The sequence below is a fragment of the Falco cherrug genome, chromosome 7 (genome assembly GCF_023634085.1).
Source record: "Falco cherrug isolate bFalChe1 chromosome 7, bFalChe1.pri, whole genome shotgun sequence".
In the NCBI taxonomy this organism is placed as follows: domain Eukaryota; kingdom Metazoa; phylum Chordata; class Aves; order Falconiformes; family Falconidae; genus Falco; species Falco cherrug.
In genome coordinates, this window is record NC_073703.1 from 7911858 (window position 1) to 7936022 (window position 24165).

The following is a 24165-nucleotide window of genomic DNA, read 5'->3' on the forward strand; positions in this document are numbered from 1 at the left end:
GGCTTGCTCTGCTCATGGGTAATTTGCTAAGTGATAATCATGGCCTGCAAGGAATGCCAACCCTGTCGTTCATGCTGTTCCAGTTCATGGCTTCATTTCGTCTGGAAAAGCCACAGTGTCAGCTAGCTACTAGTGGACTTTCTAGCTTTCCCTGCTTAAAATAGGCACTTGTCTCTTCAACTCTTTTGTGTAAGTGAAAGACATTGTACGAGGTTTTTAAAATTGAATTTTTTAAAATTTTATGTATTAAATCTGAGGCGATACTCTCTTCATTCCGTGATCTGGGAGAAGATATGTGTATCACAGGTTGTTGTTGGTCTATGGAGCGTGGAAGCCTGCCCGTGAATTAGATTGTCAGAACTCAGAGTGGTTTGAGATGGGCTTATAGGTAAGGGTGAAAGAAAGAGAGAAAAACAAGTAGCTAAAAGCACAGAGGAATCAGAAATGCTAAGAAGCAGTAAATCCTGACTTCATTCCAGCAGTGAAAATCTGCTTATCTCAGCCCCCATCCATGTCAAAATACTTGCATTAATTTTCGTTACAAGGAAAACTGAAGCTTTAAAATTACATGATCACAGTAATAGCCAGTTTGGCAACATCCTGACCACTACTCTCTAGCCCTTTCCTCTTCTCCTGCGAGCTTTTTGTACCTCTGTAATCCCACCCTTATACTAACTCTTCCCATTCCCATTTGCCTTTTGCCTTTCATCTACCATATGTGGCCTCATAGCCCCTCTCATCTCTAGTAACTTTCCACGTCCTTTAATTTTAATTCTCACCAAGGAAAGGGATCCACCAGTGCTGAAATGTGAAGTTCAGCTAATGCAGCTATGCAATGGCAACTTGTTTATAACTTGTTCAGCTTTTGCTAGTCTAGGCTGTTGCTTTAAGGGAAGGCATAGGGACACCATGAGACTGGAGAGGTGAAGTCTTACTGCACATCACTTAAAGGTAAGACTTGCACCCCTGGAGTATACAGGGCTTCTGGCTCTTCAGGCACCTCAACTGGCAGTGGTCTGAAGTGGACTTTAAAATACATCTTCTGGTCAACTCAGTGAGACCTGACTGAACTTTGCTTATATAACGTTATGCTATGTTGTACTTGCGACCCTACTGGAAAGATCTGGAGGGTGTGTCTGCAGTGTAGTTTTGACCCCTCTCCATGGATGGCCAATACGCATGGTTACTGGGGGCAGTCAGTGATGGATAAGCAGGAAATTCAAAACTATTATTTCTCTTCTAATCATGGCCCAAAGGAAGCTGTGGGGAAAAAGAAAATCTCTTGCTGCAGGAATGATTGTCAGATGGTGTCTGACAAACGAGGTTCACTTCCAGCATTTGTTACTGTGCAGTAGATTCAATAACAATTTTGGGGAGGGTTGCTTTGATTTAGCGTGCACAGTGCTCATGGAAAACCAGGCTTCAGAGGTGCCTTGTGTCTGTCCCAACCTGGCAGTGTGCTAGAGCTCCTGGGTTTCCAGACTGGAGCTGGGAAGATGTAGAAGTGAGTAACCTTTGGAGGATGGTGCTGGTTTAGTTCCTTGTTGAACAGCAGGTCTATTTAGTTGCTTACAGACACCTGGGCTCTGTAGAATATAGATTCAAACCTATGTTTGCTCAGTTCTCCCTCTTCTACCTTTCCACACTAACATTCATCAGGGTTCTAAAAACTCATTAAAACTTTTGTGTGCAATTAGTAAGAGCAACAGACTGCTTTCGTGAGTGGGGAAGCAAAAGACATAGGAAGGACCAAGGTCAACAGCATCAGGCTTTTGGGTGCTTCTCTCTTGCTGTTGTACAAAGTGCAGCACAGCTGGAAAAGCCTCCAGGAGGTATGTCATAATCTGGCTTAAACAAACAGGGCTCCTGTAACATCACTGGGGGGAAGACACCAGTTTAGGCCAGCTGGGAAGCTGGTCGTAGCCCTTTGGACCCTGTGCATAATCTGAGCCTCTCTGCACAGCACAAGAGATTTTCTTTTGAAACTGTCTGCGGGAACATGAGATGCAGATACGTTCTGAGCCATGTTGCGCTGGAGCAGGAGTGAGGCTGGCTCACTGCTCCCAGGTGTGACCGTGCGCCCTGCGCCCTGGATGAAGAAATAAATAAAAAGGCAAAAGCCCTGGCTGCGGTGCAGGCAGGTGCGGGTGGGTGGGTGGCAGTGGTGCGCTGTGGGCCTGGTGCGATGCGGTGTGGGCTGGTGGCTGTGGTGCAATGCAGAGCAGTGGTGTGGTGCGGTGTGGCTGTGGTGTGATGCGGTGCATGCTGGTGGCTGTGGTGCAATGCAGAGCAGAGGTGTGGTGTGGTGCAGTTCGGACCCGGTGCGATGCGGTGTGGACTGGTGGCTGTGGTGCGATGCAGAGCAGCGGTGCGGTTTAGGACTGCTACAATGTGGTGCGGGCTGGTGGCTGCGGTGCAATGCGGTGCAGTGTGGACTGGTGGCTGTGGTGTGATGAGGAGCAGCGGTGCAGTGCGGGCTGGTGGCTGTGGTGCAATGCAGAGCAGCGGTGTGGTGCGGTGCAGTTCGGACCCGGTGCGATGCGGTGTGGACTGGTGGCTGTGGTGCGATGCGGAGCAGCGGCGTGGTGCGGTGTAGAACTGCTACAATGTGGTGCGGGCTGATGGCTGTGGTGCGATGCGGGCTGATGGCTGCGATGCGGGCGGGCTGGTGGCTGCGGTGCGATGCGGTGCAGTGTGGACTGGTGGCTGCGGTGCGATAAGGAGCAGCGGTGCGGTGCGGGCTGGTGGCTGTGGTGCAATGCAGAGCAGCAGTGTGGTGCAGTGTGGGCTGGTGGCTGTGGTGCAGTGCAGAGCAGTGGTGCGGTGCAGTGCGGTGCGGGCTGGTGGCTGTGGTGCAATGCAGAGCAGCGGTGTGGTGCGGTGTGGCTGTGGTGCGATGCGGTGCATGCTGGTGGCTGTGGTGCAATGCAGAGCAGTGGTGCGGTGCAGTGCGGTGCATGCTGGTGGCTGTGGTGCAATGCAGAGCAGCGGTGCGGTGCAGTGCGGTGCATGCTGGTGGCTGTGGTGCAATGCAGAGCAGCGGTGCGGTGCAGTGCGGTGCATGCTGGTGGCTGTGGTGCAATGCAGAGCAGCGGTGCGGTGCAGTGCGGTGCATGCTGGTGGCTGTGGTGCAATGCAGAGCAGCGGTGCGGTGCAGTGCGGTGCATGCTGGTGGCTGTGGTGCAATGCAGAGCAGCGGCGCGGTGCGGTGCCGTTCGGACCCGGTGCGATGCGGTGTGGACTGGTGGCTGTGGTGCGATGCGGAGCGGAGCAGCGGCGCGGTGCGGTGCCGGCCTGCTACAATGCGGTGCGGGCTGGTGGCTGCGGTGCGACGCGGAGCAGCGGGGCGGGGCGGGCCCGGTGCGGCGGCAGCGAGCGCTGGGCGGCGGCGGGCGCGCGGCTGCCGGTAACACTAGAGGTCACTCTGTGACCAGGGATGGAGCCTGGCGTCCGGGGCCTCCGGGAGGTCAGCGGCTGCTAATCCGTATAAATTGCTGAACTACAAGCAAAATTTGTACCTAATTATGAAGCGCTTTGATGCGGCATTGCTTCTATCCTAACTTCAGAGTGCCGATTTCCGACCGGGGGAAAAACCCACCCCGAAGTGGCGGGCTGGGAAGAGCCCCCCGAGCAAGGCCGGGGTGTCGGGCACAGGCCGGGGACCGTCACAAGGGCCGGTGGGGACCGTGCGCCCCGCGGCCCTTCCGAGCGGGATCTACCTGCTCCCTCCTCCGCACCGCTGGCAGCTGCCTTATCGGCACGCTCAGGAATTCATTTAGCTGATACTGCCTAGCAAGCCTAGGGGTAAAGATGGATTTAACACAGTCACTAGACATCTGTGTGCTAAACTCACTGGCTGTGGAACCTATATCAAACGGATTTAATTTTATTCCCTAATAATCCCCTTTCTCTCAAACAGGTCAGACGAGAGAGGCTGCTGCTACTGCCGCAGCTCCCGGCTTCGCTGGTGGCGATGTTATTGGTTTCAGGGCTGGTCAGTCATGCAAGACATCTGTCTCATCTTGGTGAAAAGTTTTCCTTTTAATATTATTTTATTGAACTTGTTCACTTTGGCCACTCAAAAAAAGAAGGCATCTCTGCTTTTCAGTTCCCTGAAACACCTCTGTGAAAGTTATTCTGAGGGAAAGATTTCAATGATTTCTTCTCCTACCCCTGAAGAGACAGATAATTTTGGCTCAGCTGAACCTACCTGGAAGTTGGCTGCATAGTTATTAATTAATTCTGTTCGAAAAACAAGAATAAGAAAAACAGTTTAAAAAATTTTAACCTTTTCCGTTGCAAAATATACCTCATTTTGACCAATAAAGAAAGCATGTTCTCACCCTTCCCCCAGCCTCCCAAAGGATCAAAGGTGAAACACCTGATATAAGACTGAACAAAACATTTTAGTTGACCTAAAGCATTTTTCCTAAGTTTTTGGGTTCCCCCTCCCCTTCAGCCATAAAAGGCAAAGCCAGATATTTGCACAGCTTTATTCGTAAGCCTCCTCTTAGCTCCTGTGGAGGCCAGGTGTCTGCTGGCAGGGGAGGGAATATGCCCCACATCCTTTTTTCTCCATGGAACATACCATTAATGACCCAATTTCGCTGGAGGTTTCTAATGCTCTCACAAGAGTTTCGTGGCATGAGGAGGCTTTGCACTTCCCCCATTAGGGCGGGTACCTGGTTGTGGCTGGATTCTAGGGTAGTGCAAACATCTCACAAATCTAGCCAGAAATAATTGGGATAACAGGGACTCCTTAGTCTTTGTTCACTCGGGGGTCACAGGACGTCAGATTTGGCTTTGCTATTGAAGTCGGCTAATGTACTGGAAATGCCTTCATTTTCTCCCTCTGGAGGCATGGGTTCAAATCTGCCATAAATTACAAGTGACACGGGTTCAGTAGTCTTAATTAAATCCCACGAGGTTATTTTTGTGTGTCAACACTCCCCTTCTCCTCCCTTCTGCACTGTTTGGAGGGATGGAAGGGCAAGGAGGACTCCAGCACCATAGGTGGAAGTTCTCAGTGCAGCATTTAAGTGCTGGAAGTAGCTCAGGGCTGCGGATATGCCCAGACTTTTATCTGGGTATCAGTCTTCCATTGAACTTGTAATGTAGTGTATATTCTTCGTACATTTAAAGCATTCAATTCTGTGCAAGATCGTTATTCCTTGTAGGGAGATAACTGGCTATAGAGGATTTCTGTTATCTACAGCATCTCTCCAGCCTGGAATTCATTGATTTCCGATCTATGTTCTAAAGGTGCAGAATAGGGGTGATCAATGCTACAGTGCTGATGTGAATAAAGCGTGCCCCCTAATCTGCATTATCAATGGCCCGCTTCCTGATATCTTGAGCTGACCTGGTCATGACTGTCTCTTGGATAAATACACTGACTGTTGCCAACATGTCTTGAAAGCCTTTAAAATAGGAACGAATCAGGTTCAGTGTAGCTTTTCCAGGGAGTGGCTAGGCTGATTCAAACCTCTTTTAAGCTAATGCTTGTGTAAAGGCACTGTATGTTGCTAGCATTTCTCTTAGGTTGGATTTAAATTAAAAACATCAGTTGGTCTCCTGATTTTCCTAGCAGCATACTTAAAAAAGAAAAAAAAAAGAAAAAAAAAAAAAAGGAAAGTTAGCCTCCCTGCCCCAATCCCCAGAACATGCTTAGAGAAGAACTGTTTAGAGAGCAGGTTTTTATTTAATAAACAGTGATCAATTGAATTGATTAACCATGAACACATTACAGCAGTTTGTTGTTGCTGCTGCTGATAATTGCAGTTCATGTGCATGAGAATATTAAATGGCTGTTTGCAGGATCATTTTCATGCTCTTTTCATTTAACAGAATGGAGAAAACAACAACTGTTGACAGTGATTTTGGTTAAACTCAGGCGCTGCAGACTGTGCCCTCAGGATGCCTGTGCAATAACTCTATCAATTGTGGCCATTTACTCTGCACTTCCAGACATTTCTGCAAACCTTGCAGCTGTTTTTTTACTAATTTGCTTGGTAATTAGATCTTATCATGCTGGCTCCATGGCTTTACATAAACTCTAAGCATTTGGAGCTGCCATGTAAGACATTTTAGAGTTGTCTGTGTCGGTTTGTGCTGCACTGGAAAGACTGAGGTGCTCTCTAACAGCAGTAGAAACAGGGAAGCAGCTGTAACAAATGAGTTCCTGCTGATTTAAGGTTTCCATAGAGGAAAGGAGTTCCTTCACTTAACAACTGGAAGTGAAGCGGCATTGATGGGTTTCAGCCTGCTAGATGCTGAGCAGAAACCAGGACCTCTGTTTCTACCCTCTCTTTTACCCTCCAAATACGCATCTTTGTTTTCAGTAGGAATTCAGGGCTTCAGTAAAAGTATTTTACTATTTTAGATGTCTCATTGATGATAAGGAGAAGAATATCATGATCCTGTAAGCTCAGAGTCAAGAGTTGGTATCAGTCATGCCCAAACAATACGAATGGAAAGACAGTGAGCCCCTTTGTGGTAGCAAGTCACCTTGGAATGGCTTTATGCAGTGGTATGTGTAGTACAGTTTGGGAACTGTGGATCTAGATGCTGCTACTGGTGGAATGACCTTACTGACACAGACCTATTGATCTCCAAGGAGAAAGTGCTCTGCCAGTGACTGCTCAGCTGGGCCCTGTTCAAAGGCCATAGCATCTTATGATCTTCCTGTATCAAAAGGAAAGGATAAATAATTTCTGTGCAAGCTAACAATTTGAAGTGAAACAGATTTGTTCCATGGCTAAAGACATGGGGGCCTTTAAGATCTCTTCCAGTTTGATCTCTCCAGTATGGTGAGGCTGTAGAAGTTTCCCTATGACACTACACTGGTCCAGCCACACCGAACCTCAGGGCGGTGCAGATGGGGAAAAAATACTTCAGTAACTGGATGCAAGCAACCTCAGAGCCTGATGCAGTGTTCACCATGTAGAGCAATTCGGCTTGCCAGTCCTGGGCTAACATGGCTAAACACTGATAAACCTCATGGTTGGGGCCATGTGTGCTTACTGAGATATAGCCATCTCCTAGCAGTGGCCCTGCAGTATTCAGCTCCTGGTGCAGTGTGAAATGGTTGCAGGTCAGAAGAGTGTCACATGTGCCCCTGGTGACTGGCAGCTAGCTATGAACCCAAAAGATTTTTATTTTCAGATCACATCTTTGGTTCTGCCAGTTCTGTGCTGTGCCAGGGAGAGGCAGAATATGGTTTTGTTTCAGGGTTGTTTTTTGCTGTCTGTAGATCACTTCAGTCACAATATGGTTTTCTGTTTCATACTTGGTGTGCTTTGCACTTCTCCCAGGAGTATGAGCTAGGCTGCTTGTGCTGCAGAAAAGTGTCTTTGCTCTTATGAATTGAGAGACGTACCTTGTAACATCGGTGAAGGTCCCGTAAATGGTAACATTGCAAGGTTTGAAGCTCTGGAGTTCCACCTAGTTATGGATGAAACTTGATTAACAGGACCCCGAAGAGAGCCTGAATGTAACAGATGTCAGAGTAACGTGTAATTCCTAAGCTTTTTTGTGTTTAAACAAATCATTACCAAATTTTGCAAGAAAATCTCATGAAGGGTGCAAAAATATCACGGGAAGAGGCAGCTTTTCCAGATGGGCTTTGAGGGCTTTGGTGCTTGTGTCTGACAGGTGATACTGGCAGATGTCATCGTAAAGATATTTTTGTCACTTGTAAAGGCCGTAGTAGTAATGCAATAGCTGTGAAGGTCTAAAGAGGTATGTGAGGTGATATCTACAGGGAGAAGGGATAAATTTTATTAGATAACTGATATAGTTGGGAAAAAACAGATATACTTTTGAGGACAGGAGCCCTACTTTCTGGAAGTTTTCTGGAGTTCTGGAAAGTTACAGCTCAAGGGCTATACAGGTCTTTTGGAATTCACCTTTGACTTTACAATGAGGCTTTCAAAAGGGTGCCATAGTTCTGGGCATTTTTTTGAGGCAGAACTCCTATACCCTTTGCTTAAATTGGTGCTTAAATTGGTACTCCAGTGGAGCTGATCTCTGAAGACTGACTAAGATCTGCCTGGGGCACAGTGGGAGAATGCCTTCGGGACCCTTAGGTCTGTTCCCTTCAGAGGAAGTTTTGCCCTGATTCCCTGCTTGCCACGAAGGATACTAGTAAAAATGGCAGACGTGGTTCCATTAGAAGCATTAGAAAAGTCTGCGCAGGTGATCTTTCCTCGTCCATTACTTCCAAAAAGTTTCTATAACATGTTATATGCAGTATCATCATCTCAGTGAAATCACAGCTATACCTTAGTTTGTACTTGTGCCAAAAATGATATTATGGGTCCTTGGGTGAATTCACTGAATTTACACTGTAAAATGTAGTAATTTCAGAGAAATCTGGACCAAATGAATCCGCTCTGCATACATTTGTGTTACAGACCTTGGTGTTTGCCAGCAGCCAATCCAATAATGCGTGCCCAGTATATATGCATTTTGTATCACATGGAGACCTTTCAGGCCCAGTGCAGTAGAAATCTAAATGTTTTTGCCACCTTAGATAAATGCAGTAACTGGAAAAATGAGTGTATACATAAATAGGTCTAGGTATATCAGGTATTTTAAGTTTCTTTCAGTAATAAACCCTTGGGAGAAGTTTAGCTTCAGTGTCAAGCTTTGATCCAAGAATATACAAAGTTTAGAAAAGTTTAGTTTGAAATCTTTAAATTAGTGCTACCATACCGAACAGATAAATCCTCCAACCCACTAATGGTTGATGTACTCATAAATTTCAGTGATGGTGGTGAAACAGGCACTGTAGGTAGATGGATCTCAGGACAACTGAACGATGACAGCAGCATATGCCGCTGGGATTTTAATAATAGCAGCAATAATAACAACAATAATACCTTTTTTTTTTTTTTTCTTTTAATTTAAATAAGTGGGTTCAAACATCTGGGGTATGTCTGTTTTGCAGAATACAGAGATAGCTATCCTGGCTCTGAACAAATGGGGTTGAAAGCTGGATGCAGTATGGTCAGACCTGACCAGGAAGCAAATGCTTTAATTTGGAGGTAATGCTGTGCTAATACAGGACAAGGGCTGCTGTCAGTGCTGTGTAGATATCTCGGGTCATTTAAAGTGACCTGGGACATGTGTATGGGCCTGGACACGTTCCTGTGGATATCGTTCTTGGGCCCAAGCCTGGTACTTTAATCAGCTGGGCACACATCTCCCCTTTGCCGCACAGTACAGGCTGCAGTGGGGAGGGTGCTCTTTTTCCCATTATATGGGAGCATGTAGGGAGAGAATTTACTCCTCCGGTTCTGAAAGCTCTGTGTGAACTTCAATATGACAGTGCCAATTTTAATCAAAGAAATGTACTGTGGATGTCACCTGCATTTTTATCCAGTTCTCTTTGACAGAAATAGAATTTAGAGTTCTGCTAGAGATAGAAAGGGGAGAAAAAACCACTCCTAGACTCCTTGCTGTTATTCTGCTACCATAATTACCTCTAAACATAATTATGGACAAGACAAATGACATTTTTAGCTCTGGTCTTTAAAGACAAGAGTTAATTTCAGGCTTTGACCAGAACTATGTTAATTAGCCTCTACTCACTCTCTTTGTATGGAATTACATCACCCAGGACTTAGCATAGGTTGCCTTTCCTGTATCTTTGAGTAATGAAAGGACACGGCATGGCAACCAAATCAAGGGCTGCTGCATTAACAAGGCCACTTTTCTGCCCATTTATCATCTATTAAAGGTGCACTAGTTTGTAAAGTAACACCACCTTCAGCAGGGCTGCCAAGAACGGCTCCTCATTTATTTTCTGCATGGTTTAAGTTGGAGTTAGACCCACCTTGTAGCTCAGAGGTGACAGCCAGTAAGAAAAAGTACACTAATTGAGACATCTCAAGGGAGAAATAGAAGAAAACTGAAAAGGTAATTAGAATGAGAGGGTTTCAAGCTGGGTAAGTAAAATCGAATGGAGGTGCATATTAGGGGCTGTTACAGATGGGAAAGAAAGTACTTGGAGAATAAAAAAAGAAAAATGAATATTAGAGAACAGAGAACCCTTTTCACACTTGAAGAATAGAGGAGAGAGATAAAAAATAATGTAACAGTGGAGATACAGGCTGGGGGAAAAAAAAGTGCTCCAGAAATATGAAGGACATATTTAAATGTAAGAGAGAAAGAATGAGGAAAAATAATAGAGAAGATCAATTACTAGAGCTGTAGCCAAGGAAGGAGAAACTGTCAAATGAATATTTCTGGAGCTGTGGAAAAGTCTTATTCCTTTGTAGGGGCTGTAGGGTGTGTTTGGTCTGTGTAGGAGGGGTTTCTTTTGGGGGCTACCTCAATATTTGAATTTGCTGCAGTGTCAGTAGCCCAAATGGAGTGTTGGTGTGAATGCCTGCCTGGGCAGAATTGTATTAATTAGGCTTTATTATTTGGCAGAGCTTACAGCTGATACCGGACCTTTTTCTACTGGTTGGAGTTTTAGCCCCTCAATGTTGCCTGTGTGTCTCTTTTTGCTTTAATATCAATAATAAGGGACATGTTAAGGTCCAATCCCAATTTTTCCCCTTTCAAGCCCTCCTTTACCTGCTGGAAAAGAATCACCTGGGTTACCCCCAGGTCATTTCCACCTCATACACAGGGAGGCTGAAGTTGCACTGCATTCCCTCAGGCAGATGCACACCCAATCCAAAGCAGTCACATGAAATGAAACACTTTCCTGGTTAAGAGTGGAAGATGGCCATGGCTTTCCATTGTGGTCACAGCTGATAAGGCAGGATTTCCCCTTTTGGCCCTTCTGGAGGCAGGAGGCTGGAAGTGAAGGTCATCTTCATGGGTAGGTAGGGGAAACGGAGCATGGCTTCCTCTGGCTGCAAGGCAGAAAGGTGGGACCCCAGAGCCAGAGCCATCGCAAGTGAATTATCCACCCTAAAACACCTGTGGTCTCAAGAGCCGGTGGGCTGGAAGGACCAAAGCATATCTGTGGATTGCAAGGTAGTGCTGCACAGAGGTATCTGAGCTAAGTCTAAACAAGAAAGTGGTGGTTGCACCCTCAAGTAGATCATTCAAGGGAAATTGATAGGAGTTATGTGTCTGGCTGTCTTTGTGGGGCTGGACCGGCAGTATTTGTTCTCATTAAAACTTGTTTGTACAATGTAATGTACAACAGCCAATACATTTAATGCTCTTCGTAGTTACTAAGTTGTATCCTTTAAATTAATGTTCACTTACTGTGGAAATGGAATTTCTGATCCAGGTACAGTATTTGTGGTTTTAATTGTTAGTCTTGCTACAGCATTCTTCCTATGCATTTTCTGTTAGATTTTTCAGCTTCACAGATAAAATTGTCAGAAAAGGATTTGTTGATTCATAGAAGTTGTACTCGCTTCTGCTGAGAACTTTGAAGCTGTTAATAACACACTGGCATTTTTTAGCCACTGAAAAGCACTTGATCAAAACCAATTTTCATGTTTTAATTTTTTGGTATTTAAGAAAATTTGCCTAGAAAGTGGAAACTATACAAGCTTTAATTACATTTCAGAGCCTGATTCTGCTCTTCCTGAGAAATAACTAAAAGCACTTGAAAATTTGCAAAATTGAAAGGGAAGATAAAACATCCCAAAACTTTAGAAAGTAAACCCCTCACAGACATTGCAAAGAGAAAATTGATCAGCAGTTTAAAACAAAACAGAAAACCAGTCCATGAAGGTAGACATACCTTGGCTATTTCCTGTTATTATAAAAGCCTTTTGTATGGCAGGAGTGTGCATAAACAGGTTTGCAGTATTTGGTACTGGATGCTGTCCAAAGAAAGAAAAAGAAAATTTAGATCTTCACCCCAAATTAATTACCTTAGTTATGGAAATTTTCTGACCATATACTCTCAGGATAACAAATGAATGTGTACTTTTCTCTTGCAAGACATAGTCAGCCTTCTGCATAAGGCAACCGTGGCAAGTTCAGTGGAAAATGACGGTGCTCTTAGTACTAGACTTGCAAAGATCACAAACTCACTCTAAGGACTTGAAAAACAAACAAAACCCTATGACAGAGAATATTCTTCTTCATTCATCATTTTAAACCCTGCCTCTAAAAGTGTTAAGAACAAATTATTTTCAATATGAATTAGCCCCAGGGGATTTGATAAAAGAGGCTTTTATTTTCCAGCTGGCTAATGAAATGTGGTCTGCAGAAGACCTTAGTGACTTGGATGGCCATTCTGAGACTTCCCCAGACTTTTCTGGTCCAAGGAACCAAACAACAAAGGTGTGTCACAGGGCTGACTGAATATGGGAACTGGGTAGACGGAGCTCATTCATCAGCTCTGTAAGCCTGGAAAGCTCCTAGGGAAAGGTGGAAAACAAATTAATATCTCATCTCCAGGCTCCTGTAGGTTCTCTAGTACTGAGCTGTTCCAAATACAGAAAGCACCTTTCGTATTTGGGAGACATTTGTCTCGCTTCCACCCCAGACAGAGTAACACAGATAGTTTTCTCAAAAAGAGAACTAGTGAGCAGTTACAGTCTGTCTTTCTTAAGCAGATCCTATTTTACCAGAGCTAAATGAGCATTTACCAGAGCCTTCTGAAGCTGCTGTTGAAAATTTGGGATTTACAAAGTTGACCTTCCTTCCTTGGAAGGATATGCAGACCTTTTTTGTCACGTCCCTTAAGAAATGCCCTGTTCTATTCCTTGTGGACATTTCCTCCTAACACCAGCTGGTGATCTGCTTGCAAGCCAGAAGACTAATAGCTCTGAGGAAAGGCAGCAACCAGCAGGCCCATAAGTAACTGGTTTTCAAATGAAGGAGTCCTGAATGTAGGAATAGTTTTCTCTTATGTCATCAGTTTTGTTATTTACTTGCTTATGCTCTAGGGTGGTCCCTTGGATTATACGGCCAGTCCATGCATGGGATTCATTTGAATACACTTTCATTTCTTTCAGTATCAGTCCATGCAATTAAACCTCTACTTCCACTGTAGGTGGCCATAGTTATATACAGATATATTAAATTAGCTGTGTTATCGATGATGATCAATTAATGTGATTCCATCTTCAATAATCATTGCTTGGTTACACTCACAAAAAAACTGAAGTGGAGCAACATGTGACAGAATAGATCCAAAGTATTTCAAGATTCACTTGTGGTCCAATTTATATTTAATAATCGGGGAATTGCTAAACAAACTTATCTGTTCTTAGACTAGATGTCTGCCTGGCAGGGATTGCAACCCTGTCACCACACTGTCCCTGCTAACATTCACTTTGGGTGGAAGCTGTAAGCCACATTCCTCAAAAGTACCTTGTTTTTCCAGCTGCTTCTTGTTATCTTTCTGGCAAGAAATTTCATAAATTATTTCCCAATAGTTGAGTTCTGCTGTCTATTTGGGTTTTATTTCTTGTGTGCAAATGTGTATGGAATATGTATAAAATGAGTATGTATGTTTATGTATTTATTTTCTCCGTGCTGTGATATTATTGTCTCTGTCAGCATCCAGGTCTAGGCAGACAAATGGAAAGCAGTGCCATTGAATATCCCCAAAAGCTTCACCCAAATGTTCTAAACAGGTGGGGAGAACAGATAACACATGCCCTCCCTGACTTCACTGCTGGAGGGGGATACGTGCAATAGGAGTTTGCTGCCCTTCAGCAGATAATCTTGTGTTTTCTCATCACCTTGATGTTTTTTGAAATTCTGCTTGCCATTTTGAAAAGTTTAGCCTAAACGTCATCATTAACTGGGCTTTACAATCCAATAATAATTACTAATACTGGACACACTGCCTGTCAGCTTGTTTATTCCTAGATACCTGGCTGCCTTAGCTAGCTTTTCTGTGTCTGTCTTTTTCTTTTTTTTCTTTTTTTTTTTTTCTTTAAGCAGTGGGAAAAACACCTGAATAATTCAGCAAGAACCTTTTACATTATGAAAAATATAATCAGCTGGCAATGGTGAGATATCTTATTTCTACAGGATGCTAACTCAAGTATTACAAGTCACTGCAAGATTAATGCCAAAACACAGTAGGTGTGGATACACATTTTCTTCATTGTTCAAGGCAGTCTCACCCTGCACGGAGAGCTGAGAAGGCAGTGTATTCCTCACCATGCCTACCTAATGCCATTTAATAATTTAAATCCATTAATCGGTTAAGATGAAGACTTAGTGTTGCTTGACTCGCCACCGCCAAACAGAGGGTTTTCCCAGGCTAAATAAAAGATCTTAAAATTTTGTCTTCTTGCAAGGGAACTATGAGTACCACAGCTTTCTTTGTAAGAGGCTTCAGTTTTTATGGGTGGGGTACTATGCCAAAAGTGCTTAAATAAACAATAATATCTGTACATCATAAGTAGATGTCTGAGAATATTAGCTGTTTATTTCACTGACGTACTCTGAAGAGTCTATGGGGGGCTCTTTCAAGAGTCAGGACCTCAATGTAATATACAAGCTTTGATTCTGATATTTCCCTTGATAACTGTGCTCTACCATATTGGGGTCGGAAGTCAGCAAAGGTTCATTGGCTGTTGTAATGCTCACTGTCACCAGTAATAAGTACAAAGGACTCGCTTTAAAAGCTGGCTTATAAAACTTTAAGGAAACTTGGATTGCTTAAGTGAACTTCCAAGGCTCTTCAGGGGCCAAGTGCACTTTGGTTGTCTACTTATATTAATTTCACAGAGTTTAAAGGGTCAAGCAATGCAGTTGGTGATGCTTATTAATTTATGAAACACAGACTCTTGCACTATCTTGCTTTGACCACTTAGCTCTCCTTTTAGAAAATTTAATATACATTAAAGCTTGCTAGACAAGGGCGCCCTAAAGGATTAAGCTCAAAGTTCACAGCTGGACTAAAAGGTTCAAAGACGTTGTATCTGCAACACTGATTTGATTCCAAGTGACGTTCAAACAATGGAACCAAACTGTAGATGTTTGAATGTGTAAGGAAACAGCAATTAGAGGAATACTATGGAATGGCAAAGGATTAGGATTTATTTTCCTTAAAATGGTAAACCTGATTACAGTCTTATTCTTTCTTTCATGGGGAGATGTATTTGATCACATCAGCTTTTGGGGTCAGTGGCTGTCAAAAACATATTTTGGTGTTACAATACAGCTTGCCGGGCTCTAAATGTTCGTGCAGTCCTAGTAAGTTTACAGAGTATATTTAATTGTTGTGGTGATGCTGAACTGAGTTCTGGGTAGGAAAATGTTAGCCAGAAGGGAAGAAGGAAGAGAGAAATGGATAGCTGCTGAAGTAACAGGATTAGGATTTAGAAACCTGACATAATCCTGTTCAGGGGTATTTCTGCATTCTGTTTACTTGCTTTTGAATTGCTTTGGTGTCTTGTCCAAGGGAGATAATTCCAGAAGTCATTCACACCCAGGCTGCAAATTCGATACTGCATTCAGGTGACAAATGGACTGTGATTGCAAAGCTACCCAGAAAATTGGAAATCAAATTGGCTGTGATGGTTGGTCTATGTGGTCTCCTTTTGGAATCAACAAGAGGGAGAAGTAAATGAAGGACAGGAAAATGAAGTGTGTCCTACTATACAGACGATGAGTTTATTTAGCTAGGGTTGGTAAAGGGGGAAGCAAATTTCACGTTATGTCAGCTCTGATTCCTGAAGCCTTAGGGAACACTCATCTTGAGGAAGCGGTTGTACTTCACTGGAAACTTGCTGTTCCAAGAGAGACTCTAAACGCTGTAGGGGAGTCCTGGTGGTGAAGACTGTTTACATTGCAGCTGGTCCCAAACAGCCTCAGATAAGATTGTGGGGCCCTGTGGTGCATCACATGCTGGGAGAAATTCTGTGGCTGGAGAGAATTCGTAGCTTTCATGAGTGAAAAAGGACAAAAATGTGGGGAGGCCGAACAGCTGGAAAGAATTTTGTGTGATCTGCGGCACTTTGTTTTCAGCCATAGAGCAGAACTCACATGCCCAGGACTTCAGCAACCTTACTTTTGCATTTTAAACCCTTTGGACAGAGAGAACAATGCAGAAAATCCCACAGGACACATGAGAAAGGGGGTTGTGCTGAATCCTTGTTATCATTTCTTTGCATTTATTTGGTAACAAAAAATATTTTTCTTATAGAATGACCTCTGAGATTTTATACTATGGGGTATTTGGTTTAAAATATACTGTAACCTTTTTTTTTTTTTAATTGATCAGATCAGCCTTGAACACTCAAAGGAAAATCTGCCTGCTCTGAATATTGCCTGAGGATCTAGAAGGGTCTTTCTTGGAAACAGAAGAACAAGATGAAACAATCATCTGTAAAGCATGGTAAGAGAGAAAAAGAATAAAGGAATGACTTATGTTTGACTTGTCTTCTTCCAAGAGACAATTTTTTTTGTTTTGCTTTGTTTTGTTTTTTTATATAGAGTAGATTTTAGATATGGGAGATGTTGTGGGAGCTGCTCTGTACAATTTTAAGATGCAGATTTGTGGTGGCAGCTCTGCAGGCTCCGTAGCCTCTGCAGACCCATCTGTAGTCACGTGCACCTTGTGCCACATATAGGAGAGTCTGAGAGGATCTTGTCTTCCTCCTTACTGTCCTCCATTGGTTTTCATCAGAGAAAAAAGAGAGAGAAAGATCTAAGAGATGAACTGGAGCTGAGCTGACCATAGACTTTGTCCGAAGACTAGGTATATTTGGAGGTATAACTGCCTTCCTGGTGTTTCCACTAATGCTGATTGCTCTGGTATGTCAAGGAGCCCTGAAACACTATTTTTGCATTAATTCTTTTAGGAACTGAAAAGCTGGTTGTCTGAGACCAGAAATGAATGACTGCCAGGGGTTCTTATGCTGCTCGATGCATTTCCAGTGTCTTGCCAGAAGAACTTTCAAAACACAGGCAAGTTTTCTTCTGCTTGGCTAACTTGTAAACTAATTTTTATTTTTTTTTTAATTTTGGCAACTTGATTTGCAGTAAGACTGCATCATTTTGCCACTTGAGTTGTAAGAGAAACTTTCCTAATGACAGGTGTCAATCAAGTAAATCTTTGTTATCTTCCGCCTGAGCAGAGGCAACACTAAAATTTCAACTGTGTCATTAATAAACAAGGAGCCAATGGATGTGAAAGGAATGGAAAACTCTGTGATCACTTACTCTGAAAGGGATGATTGTCAGTCACACCTCGATGGCATCTGCTTGCAGATATAATGAAGAAAGATTATCATTGCTGTAAGTGACTGCAGTGACTCTGGTCAGCAAATAATAAAGATATTGTTGCAGAGATCAGACCTGCCTCCCAGGTGCTAACAGTGTTAAGTAATATCTCAGTGGTATTTTGGGTCCTCATTTATGTGACTGCAATAGAAAACCAGAAGAAAAGCACCCTTCTCTTTTGTGACATTGTCCTGGTTTCAGCTGGGATAGAGTTAGTTTTCTTCTTAGTAGCTGGTGCAGTGCTGTGTTTTGGCTCTGATGTGAGAACAGTGTTGATAGGACACTGATGATTTTAGTTGTTGCTGGGTGATGTTTATACTAAATCAAGGACTTTTTGGTTTCTTGAGCTGGAGGGGCACGGGAAATTGGGCGAGGACACAGCCAGGACGGGTGATCCAAACTAGCCGAAGAGGTATTCCATACTATATGATGTCATGCTGAGTATATAAACTGGGGGAATAAGAAGGAAGGGGGAGACACCCAGCATTATGGCGTTTGTCTTCCCGAGTACCCGTTACACGTGATGGAGCCGGCTTTCCTGGGGATGGCCGAACACCTGCCTGCCCATGGGAAGTGGTGAATGAATTCCTTGCTTTGCTTTGCTTGCTTGCGCGGCTTTTGCTTTACCTATTAAATTGTTCTTATCTCAACCCTTGAGTTTTGCATTCCTTTCCGATTCTCCTCCCCATCCCTCTGGGTGAGGGGGAGTGAGCAAGCGGCTGCTTGGTACTTGGTTGCCAGCCAGGGTTAAACCACGACAGACATAATTAATTTCATGCCAGTTGCTGAACTTCTAAACTGAAAACTCAGTTAGTTATGACCAAAGTCACCTTATTTGTGCACCGATGTCTCAGAGAAGAAGCAGTGAAAGATCTTTAAAGCAAAGAACTTGGTCTGGTATTGATACACCTACATAAAATGTCAGCTATATGTACGTTTCCTCCAGTGCCTCTTTTGGATCCTGATGAGAAGCAGGGGGAGAGTGATGCTAGCCATGAGTGTAGGGCATTAGTTATGTCCTGTGGAAATGTAGAAATAAAATATTCTTTTAGTATTCCAGCTCTTCCTGGGGTGCTAGCTGCTGTTGGGAATTGTGCAGAGTACACAGAATCCTTCCATGTCTGTCCTTTCTCACCTTAATTTGTAGCTTCAATTAAAGCTGTTTGAAAGGAGCTCAGATCTATGCCCCCTTATAGAAGGGGACAAATGTGAATAATGAAATGGACAAATGGACCAGCCCAGTTCTATTGGAGGGGAGCTGAAGTGAGAAGCAAGGAGACTTCGAGACCTGCTTCTCTTTTACAGATCCAGTCAAACATCCCAAAGGCTGCCTCATTTAGCTGGCACCTGCCCCTGGTTGTCCTGGGTAGGGTGGCTTGGGTAGCAGACTGGAAAATATAAAACATGCAAGAGAAGTCTCTGACTCTTAAATCCTTTAAACATTCCCAAACTTTTCTTGTGGTCACAGATGCTACAGTGCAGAGTTGATAAATTCACTTGCTCTTACATCAGGCAGTGCAAAAGCTCTGGGTTTTGCTTTGGATTTCTTGCCTTAGTTGGAGAGCATCTTCCAGCTCAGTCCAGAACAAAGAGCTAAATCCTGCTGAAACAATCCATCCCCAGGGGTTTAAGGCTATCGTCTCTAATGTACATATAAAAGTCAGTCATACCAGTTGCAGATGAAATCTTACTAATTAATTGCATGAACTTTGTTTCTGCCTGGTTTGAGATTCTCTCAGCCTTGCATAAATATCTGGGCGCCCATACCGTACACCTTGACAGGGCTGTTGATTTTCCAAGGAAGACTAACAATTTTGGTGCCTAAAATAGCCATGCAATTACTTCTGCTCACATGGTCTCGCAGTAACAAAATGGTTTGTGAAAACTGGTTTTGTTCACACATGATTGAAAAGTTGCCCTATGTTGTTCTGCCAAGTTAGGCACTGATTCAGGTTTATGACCATATCATTAATATTTTAATACCGCATCAGTAACTGGTTGCTATTAATATGTAGCAAAACAGTGATATAAAAAGGGAGATGTTCCCAATCATTTGGCAGAATTTGCATTACAGCTGGATGAAATTTATAACACATCTTCTGCAACCTACTGGTCTGAACTCCTGTTATTAATTTCTGCTGTGTTTATCTCTCCTTTATGTTCACTTTGGGCAATATTCTATCAAGTTTCCTGGCAAGCACAACAGTGGATATAGCTAATTTCAGCTGACTGCAGGAGAAGGACTTTGTAGAAAGTGAATTTTGAATTAGCGCTAGTATTTGCACTGAAAATCTCCCCCTGAGAAGTCTATTCCCCTCAGCCTGGCGTCAGCAGCACTTAAGTGTGTGTGAATAGCCCTATTGACTTCAGGTGGGCAGCTGTTTAATTACCTTCCTGAATCAAGGCCAGGACCAGGAAACAAGCTCCCAGCATACGACCTGGGTGCCCACTCAAATGGCTTGTCTCCTGAATGCTGAGCTTTTGTGAGTGACCCACAGATTGTTTGACTAGATAATTTGGCAAATACTATCCAGTCGAGGACAAATTTGGGGAAATCATCATTTGACACACAAAGAGAGGTGAAATTTGCGCAGTGTATTTTTCATGACAAGGCAGCTATTGCCCAGATTTATTCAGCTTGCTTGCCTCTTCCTGTTTTAATACTCCCAGCAATCACATTTTCCCCCCACATTTTATTTAGGAACTCTGAAATGACAGGTCTCTTGCCTTTCTACCAGGGGAGTGGTGTGCTGTACACAGCATGCTGTACACAGGAGGAGGAGGATAAAGAATGACATGCTACTCTGTAAGCTACAACTATTTTTTTTTTCAGACCCGCATCTGCTCTTGTCCCTCTTCTGTTCTCAGATCACTCTTTGGCTTCCCTTAGGAATCCAGCTGTGTCATCACATTGTGTGGCATTCTAATATTTCATACTAAGCTGTAAGCCAATTAGGAATGACTACTTACCATGCTGAATCATAGGAAGAGGAAAGGATAATGTGTCCTTCATATAACGAACCTCCTCTTTTTTGGCAAGACGGATCACCTATACATTATATTTATAAGCCCTATGGCTTTTCACTCTGCCCAATTAGGATGCAGCTTCCTTTCACACTGCTGCAATATTTTAAGGAACTTGTTTACAGATGGATGCTTATTGAAAGTGCTGACCTGCTACCATTATACCTCATACCACCTTTCATCTTTAGATACTGAAACACTGGACAAAACTTGATGTTGTAATCACCTTTAGCAGGATAAGGACACGAGTGCAGCAAAATACAAGTACCTTGTCCTGAGCCCCTAAATGAACATGTGACCCTGGGTGACGGTATAACATTATCACATGCCACCCAGGCTTGTGGGTGTTGATTAAAGTCAAACTGTAAAATAAAGCCTATTATATCTAAAAGGAGGAAGAATGAACCATTGATGTCTGTTTGGGAATGCGTGAAGTGTTTAGTAGTGAGCATTAAAGAGGAAGATATTAAAATTTATTTCCCATGCTGAAGTAATTAATGGGCTATTATGCCAGGTGCCTAAGCTGCCCAGAGGTCTGGGATAAATAGCGTTCCAGCAGAGGATGCAAAATATGATTTAAGATTAAATGGAACGATGTTAGTTCTAGCAGAGCACTTAGGATGTCCCCCTTCCTCCAGCTGGTGTTTCTTTTCCTAAGCTGCTAAGTAGCTATCGATAGTATTTATTGCCTGGGAAAAGATGTAGTCGTGTAAATTTGTCTTTGGATCCTAGCGGTGTTGCAAACTGAGGACCTGGGTGACCTGTGTCTGGTACCTGCCATCTTTCAAACCTTGTCTAATCTTGTTAGTGTTCGCTGCAAAGCGAGCAGGGCAGCACCCCAAATGGCAGCACCCTCACCCCACAGAAGCCAGTTAACTACCACCCTCAGGCAACAGATTTTGTGTACAAAGTCATGTTAGGGATTATTGCATTCAGATAAGGGTGCTGGCTGCAGATACATCCGGGGAAAAAGGATAGCCTTGAATTCAGCTTCCCAAACTGCATTTCCCAAACCAAGTCCAGCCATTTTTTTTACCTCTACTGCTAACAGTGGCTAATAGAGGTTGTAGCTAAACAAAATGTGGAAACCTCTGGTTTAAGGCTTCTTCAGCAAGGTTCAGCCGTACCCTGCTAGGGTTCAATTTGCTGCTTCACTGATCACATCCCCTTCTTTTTTCTCACAAATACCTCTCAGACAAACAAGTTCTTCTGTAACCTGCCAGGAAAGAGTGGTGGTGAGTCACAGCACTAACATCTGTGGCTGAGAGCATAGATGCAGGCAGCTGTAGGTCATCAGGGAGATTCTACTTTGCTTTCCAGGGTAACTAATCCCACCTGTGCTGAGTAAGTTTGAGGGCTTGGATCTACGTGGTGATGGTAAGTTAGGGCTAAGAATGTTACAGTGTAAGAGCTTCTGAAGATAGAGGACAAAGGATTATGGTATTTTTCTTGCTAAGAGAAGTCTTCAGTAAGTTGAAGTTAGTTCTGCTGTAATGGTTTTGTGCTTTATCTGACATAATGCTTGTTTTATAAATGTAGGGATTTAGAAACCTCTTGGCCTTCAAGAGAAAACTGCCTGTTTAGGAGCCATACCTTTTTGAATTGTTATTCAGAAGTGTCTCAGTCATTGCTAAAGGCCTTGCCAGCCTGTGTTGCAAATTCCTTTTTTAAAAAATGCAGCACGTATATAATTCATGTGGTTCTTCTCCGCATAGATAAGGACTCGTCTCAAATGTCAGGGTGGGGGGAGGACAGGATACCTGACCCAGAGGGCAAGAATATTGAATGCACTGGTGTTGGACTTGACATTCGCCTAGTATTCACCATGATAACATCAATCTCAAGGAACCCTCCTGGTATAAATACAGAACTGCTGCGTTTAATATATATTTCTAAAGGTTTCATAGTAATTGAGCATTAAATGATGTCCACTTATCGTAAAGTGTTACTATTTTTATTAAAAATTATAAATGGGCTTCACAGAACAGAATATACCAGATTGATACCACCATCTCTATTAGTCTTTACATTATAATTGTCATTGAGCGCCTTTACTGTATTATTTCTGGACGGTCCATAATTTTCCCAGCTGAACAAATGAAGATTTGTGAGCAAAGAAAGGCACTGACTGGATTATGTAGTGCCATTGATTTTTATTCTCCTTGTTTCACAGAATACATTTTAAAATCTTGCTGTCTGTGTGATGGGCCTTAGCACTGGGAGGAGCTGGCATGAATCAGGACGGCGGTAATGCACGCTTTGTGCTGCACTAGAAATCTCAGCTTGTGAAGGAGATATCAAAGCTGGCCTTGGGATAAATCTGCTGGATGGCCAGGTATGACCCAGGCAGTCAGGATTTGGGGGTCTTTGCCCAGTGTATGGGTTGCAGTGAACCGTTGCAAATCTATATCTGCAAAGAACCAGTGACCTGAGGACTGCCCAAAGGGAGCTGGGCTGCCCGTTTTGCAGGCAAGGCAGTGCTTCTGTGGGAAACTCGGTCTCATTCAATAACAGTTAATCCTGAGAAAGATGATGGCAAATATTGGCATTTCCCTTCTATAAAGATTATGGCTTTTGCACAGGTTATCAAAGCATCTACCCGCACAGCCTCTCTTCAGGGCGACTTTCAAAGCTTTTCAAGTTTGAAGAACAAAAACCTAAGTGAATGATGAGGGTTTGGTTCAGTTTGTGGGGAGCGTTAGTTATTTCGCCTTGCTATTTTATGTCATTTGGGGATGGTTACATATTAAAAAATACTGAAAAATAGGTTTTTAAGATTGGAAAAGGCTAAGATTTGAAATTTGAAACCTGATGTTTACTTGCAAAATTTGACCGAGATCTATTAATTATTTTATTCCTCCTGAGACTGTAAAAGAGGTAATTAGGTGTTTGCAGCAGAAATTATCTTATGGAACATTACTATTCTATTTTATTGTCATTAAACAACAAATAATGAGCCACCAAGAAACAGGAGGGGAACTGAAAATTGAAGTTATGGCAAGATTCATAATTTCTGTGTATATTCTTGAGGTTTGAATAAAATGATGTATATGCACTAGAAATACCGGTCTTCCCATCCTTGGGCTGATTCATTCAAGCCTGTTATGGTAATATTTACCTTTCAGATGCCTGTATCTATTATTGGAACTTGATGTATCATGTAGTTCAGGTTAGTAATTTGGCTTTTTAATTAGCAGGGCTTCACTGTGGCCTGTTTGTCTTTCCTGCTGATCTCTGCATTATCTATAGAAACACAGCCCCATGGGAAGATGACCAGGAAGCCCTAAGACCTTGTACAAAGCAGTAAGTGTTGTTTCTGTATCAGGAAAAAGTGAACAAAGCCTCTTACGCCAATCTATAAGTTTCTGGGAACTTTCTGATTTCCAGGTGGGGAGGAGGGAAATCCACTATAACAAAAAAGGGGAAATACTTATCCAGTTAAAATGTTTTGAATGAATTTTGAAATGAAAGAAGAACATACTTGAAAATTGTTTTCTATAAATGCACCCTCACAAATGCCCTTCTCTTCATGTTTCAAACTTTTGTTTGAATAAAGCTGCTGTTAAGGGTTCCCATGCAGCAGAATTCCCCAAAGTGTCTCCATTCAATATATAAGTATTTCTGACCGTGCAAGTAAGGAGAGGTACAAACTCAGCCCTCTTTGCCCTTGTTGTTTATTACTGCAGCAAGTGCCCACACAACCTCTGCTCCTTCTGAAAGCCATAGCTGGCCTGTGTGTTGTGGTTTGTATATAAAGTGGCAGGAATTACGCAGTCCTACTCCACAGACCAAACTTTCCACGCAGCTCTGATTGAAATGAGCCCCTGGGGACTAGCAGGATGCTGCCTTTGCTCTGTGAGACTCTGCGATGGCAGAGCCAGTGATCAGTTGTTAATCCCAATGTGTCATACAAGACACTTTCTATCTCCTCCTGTAATGTTAATGCAGCTGGAATTCCATAAATCAAAT

At 43.2% G+C, this 24165-nt stretch overlaps 2 long non-coding RNA genes across 2 annotated transcripts in view; both read left to right on the forward strand.

The window, feature by feature from the left end:
- LOC114015214 (uncharacterized) overlaps positions 1-16848 on the forward strand; it is a 72653-nt gene extending 55805 nt beyond the window's left edge. Inside the window, exons 4-5 of the long non-coding RNA XR_008733388.1 lie at positions 16172-16285; positions 16752-16848. This is a non-coding gene — a long non-coding RNA (uncharacterized LOC114015214). The remainder of the gene's footprint in view (positions 1-16171; positions 16286-16751) is intronic.
- Positions 16849-22375: 5527 nt separating this feature from the next.
- The window catches only part of LOC129736487 (uncharacterized), an 83596-nt gene continuing 81806 nt past the window's right edge, over positions 22376-24165 (forward strand). The window contains exons 1-2 of the long non-coding RNA XR_008733148.1: positions 22376-22531; positions 23394-23499. This is a non-coding gene — a long non-coding RNA (uncharacterized LOC129736487). The remainder of the gene's footprint in view (positions 22532-23393; positions 23500-24165) is intronic.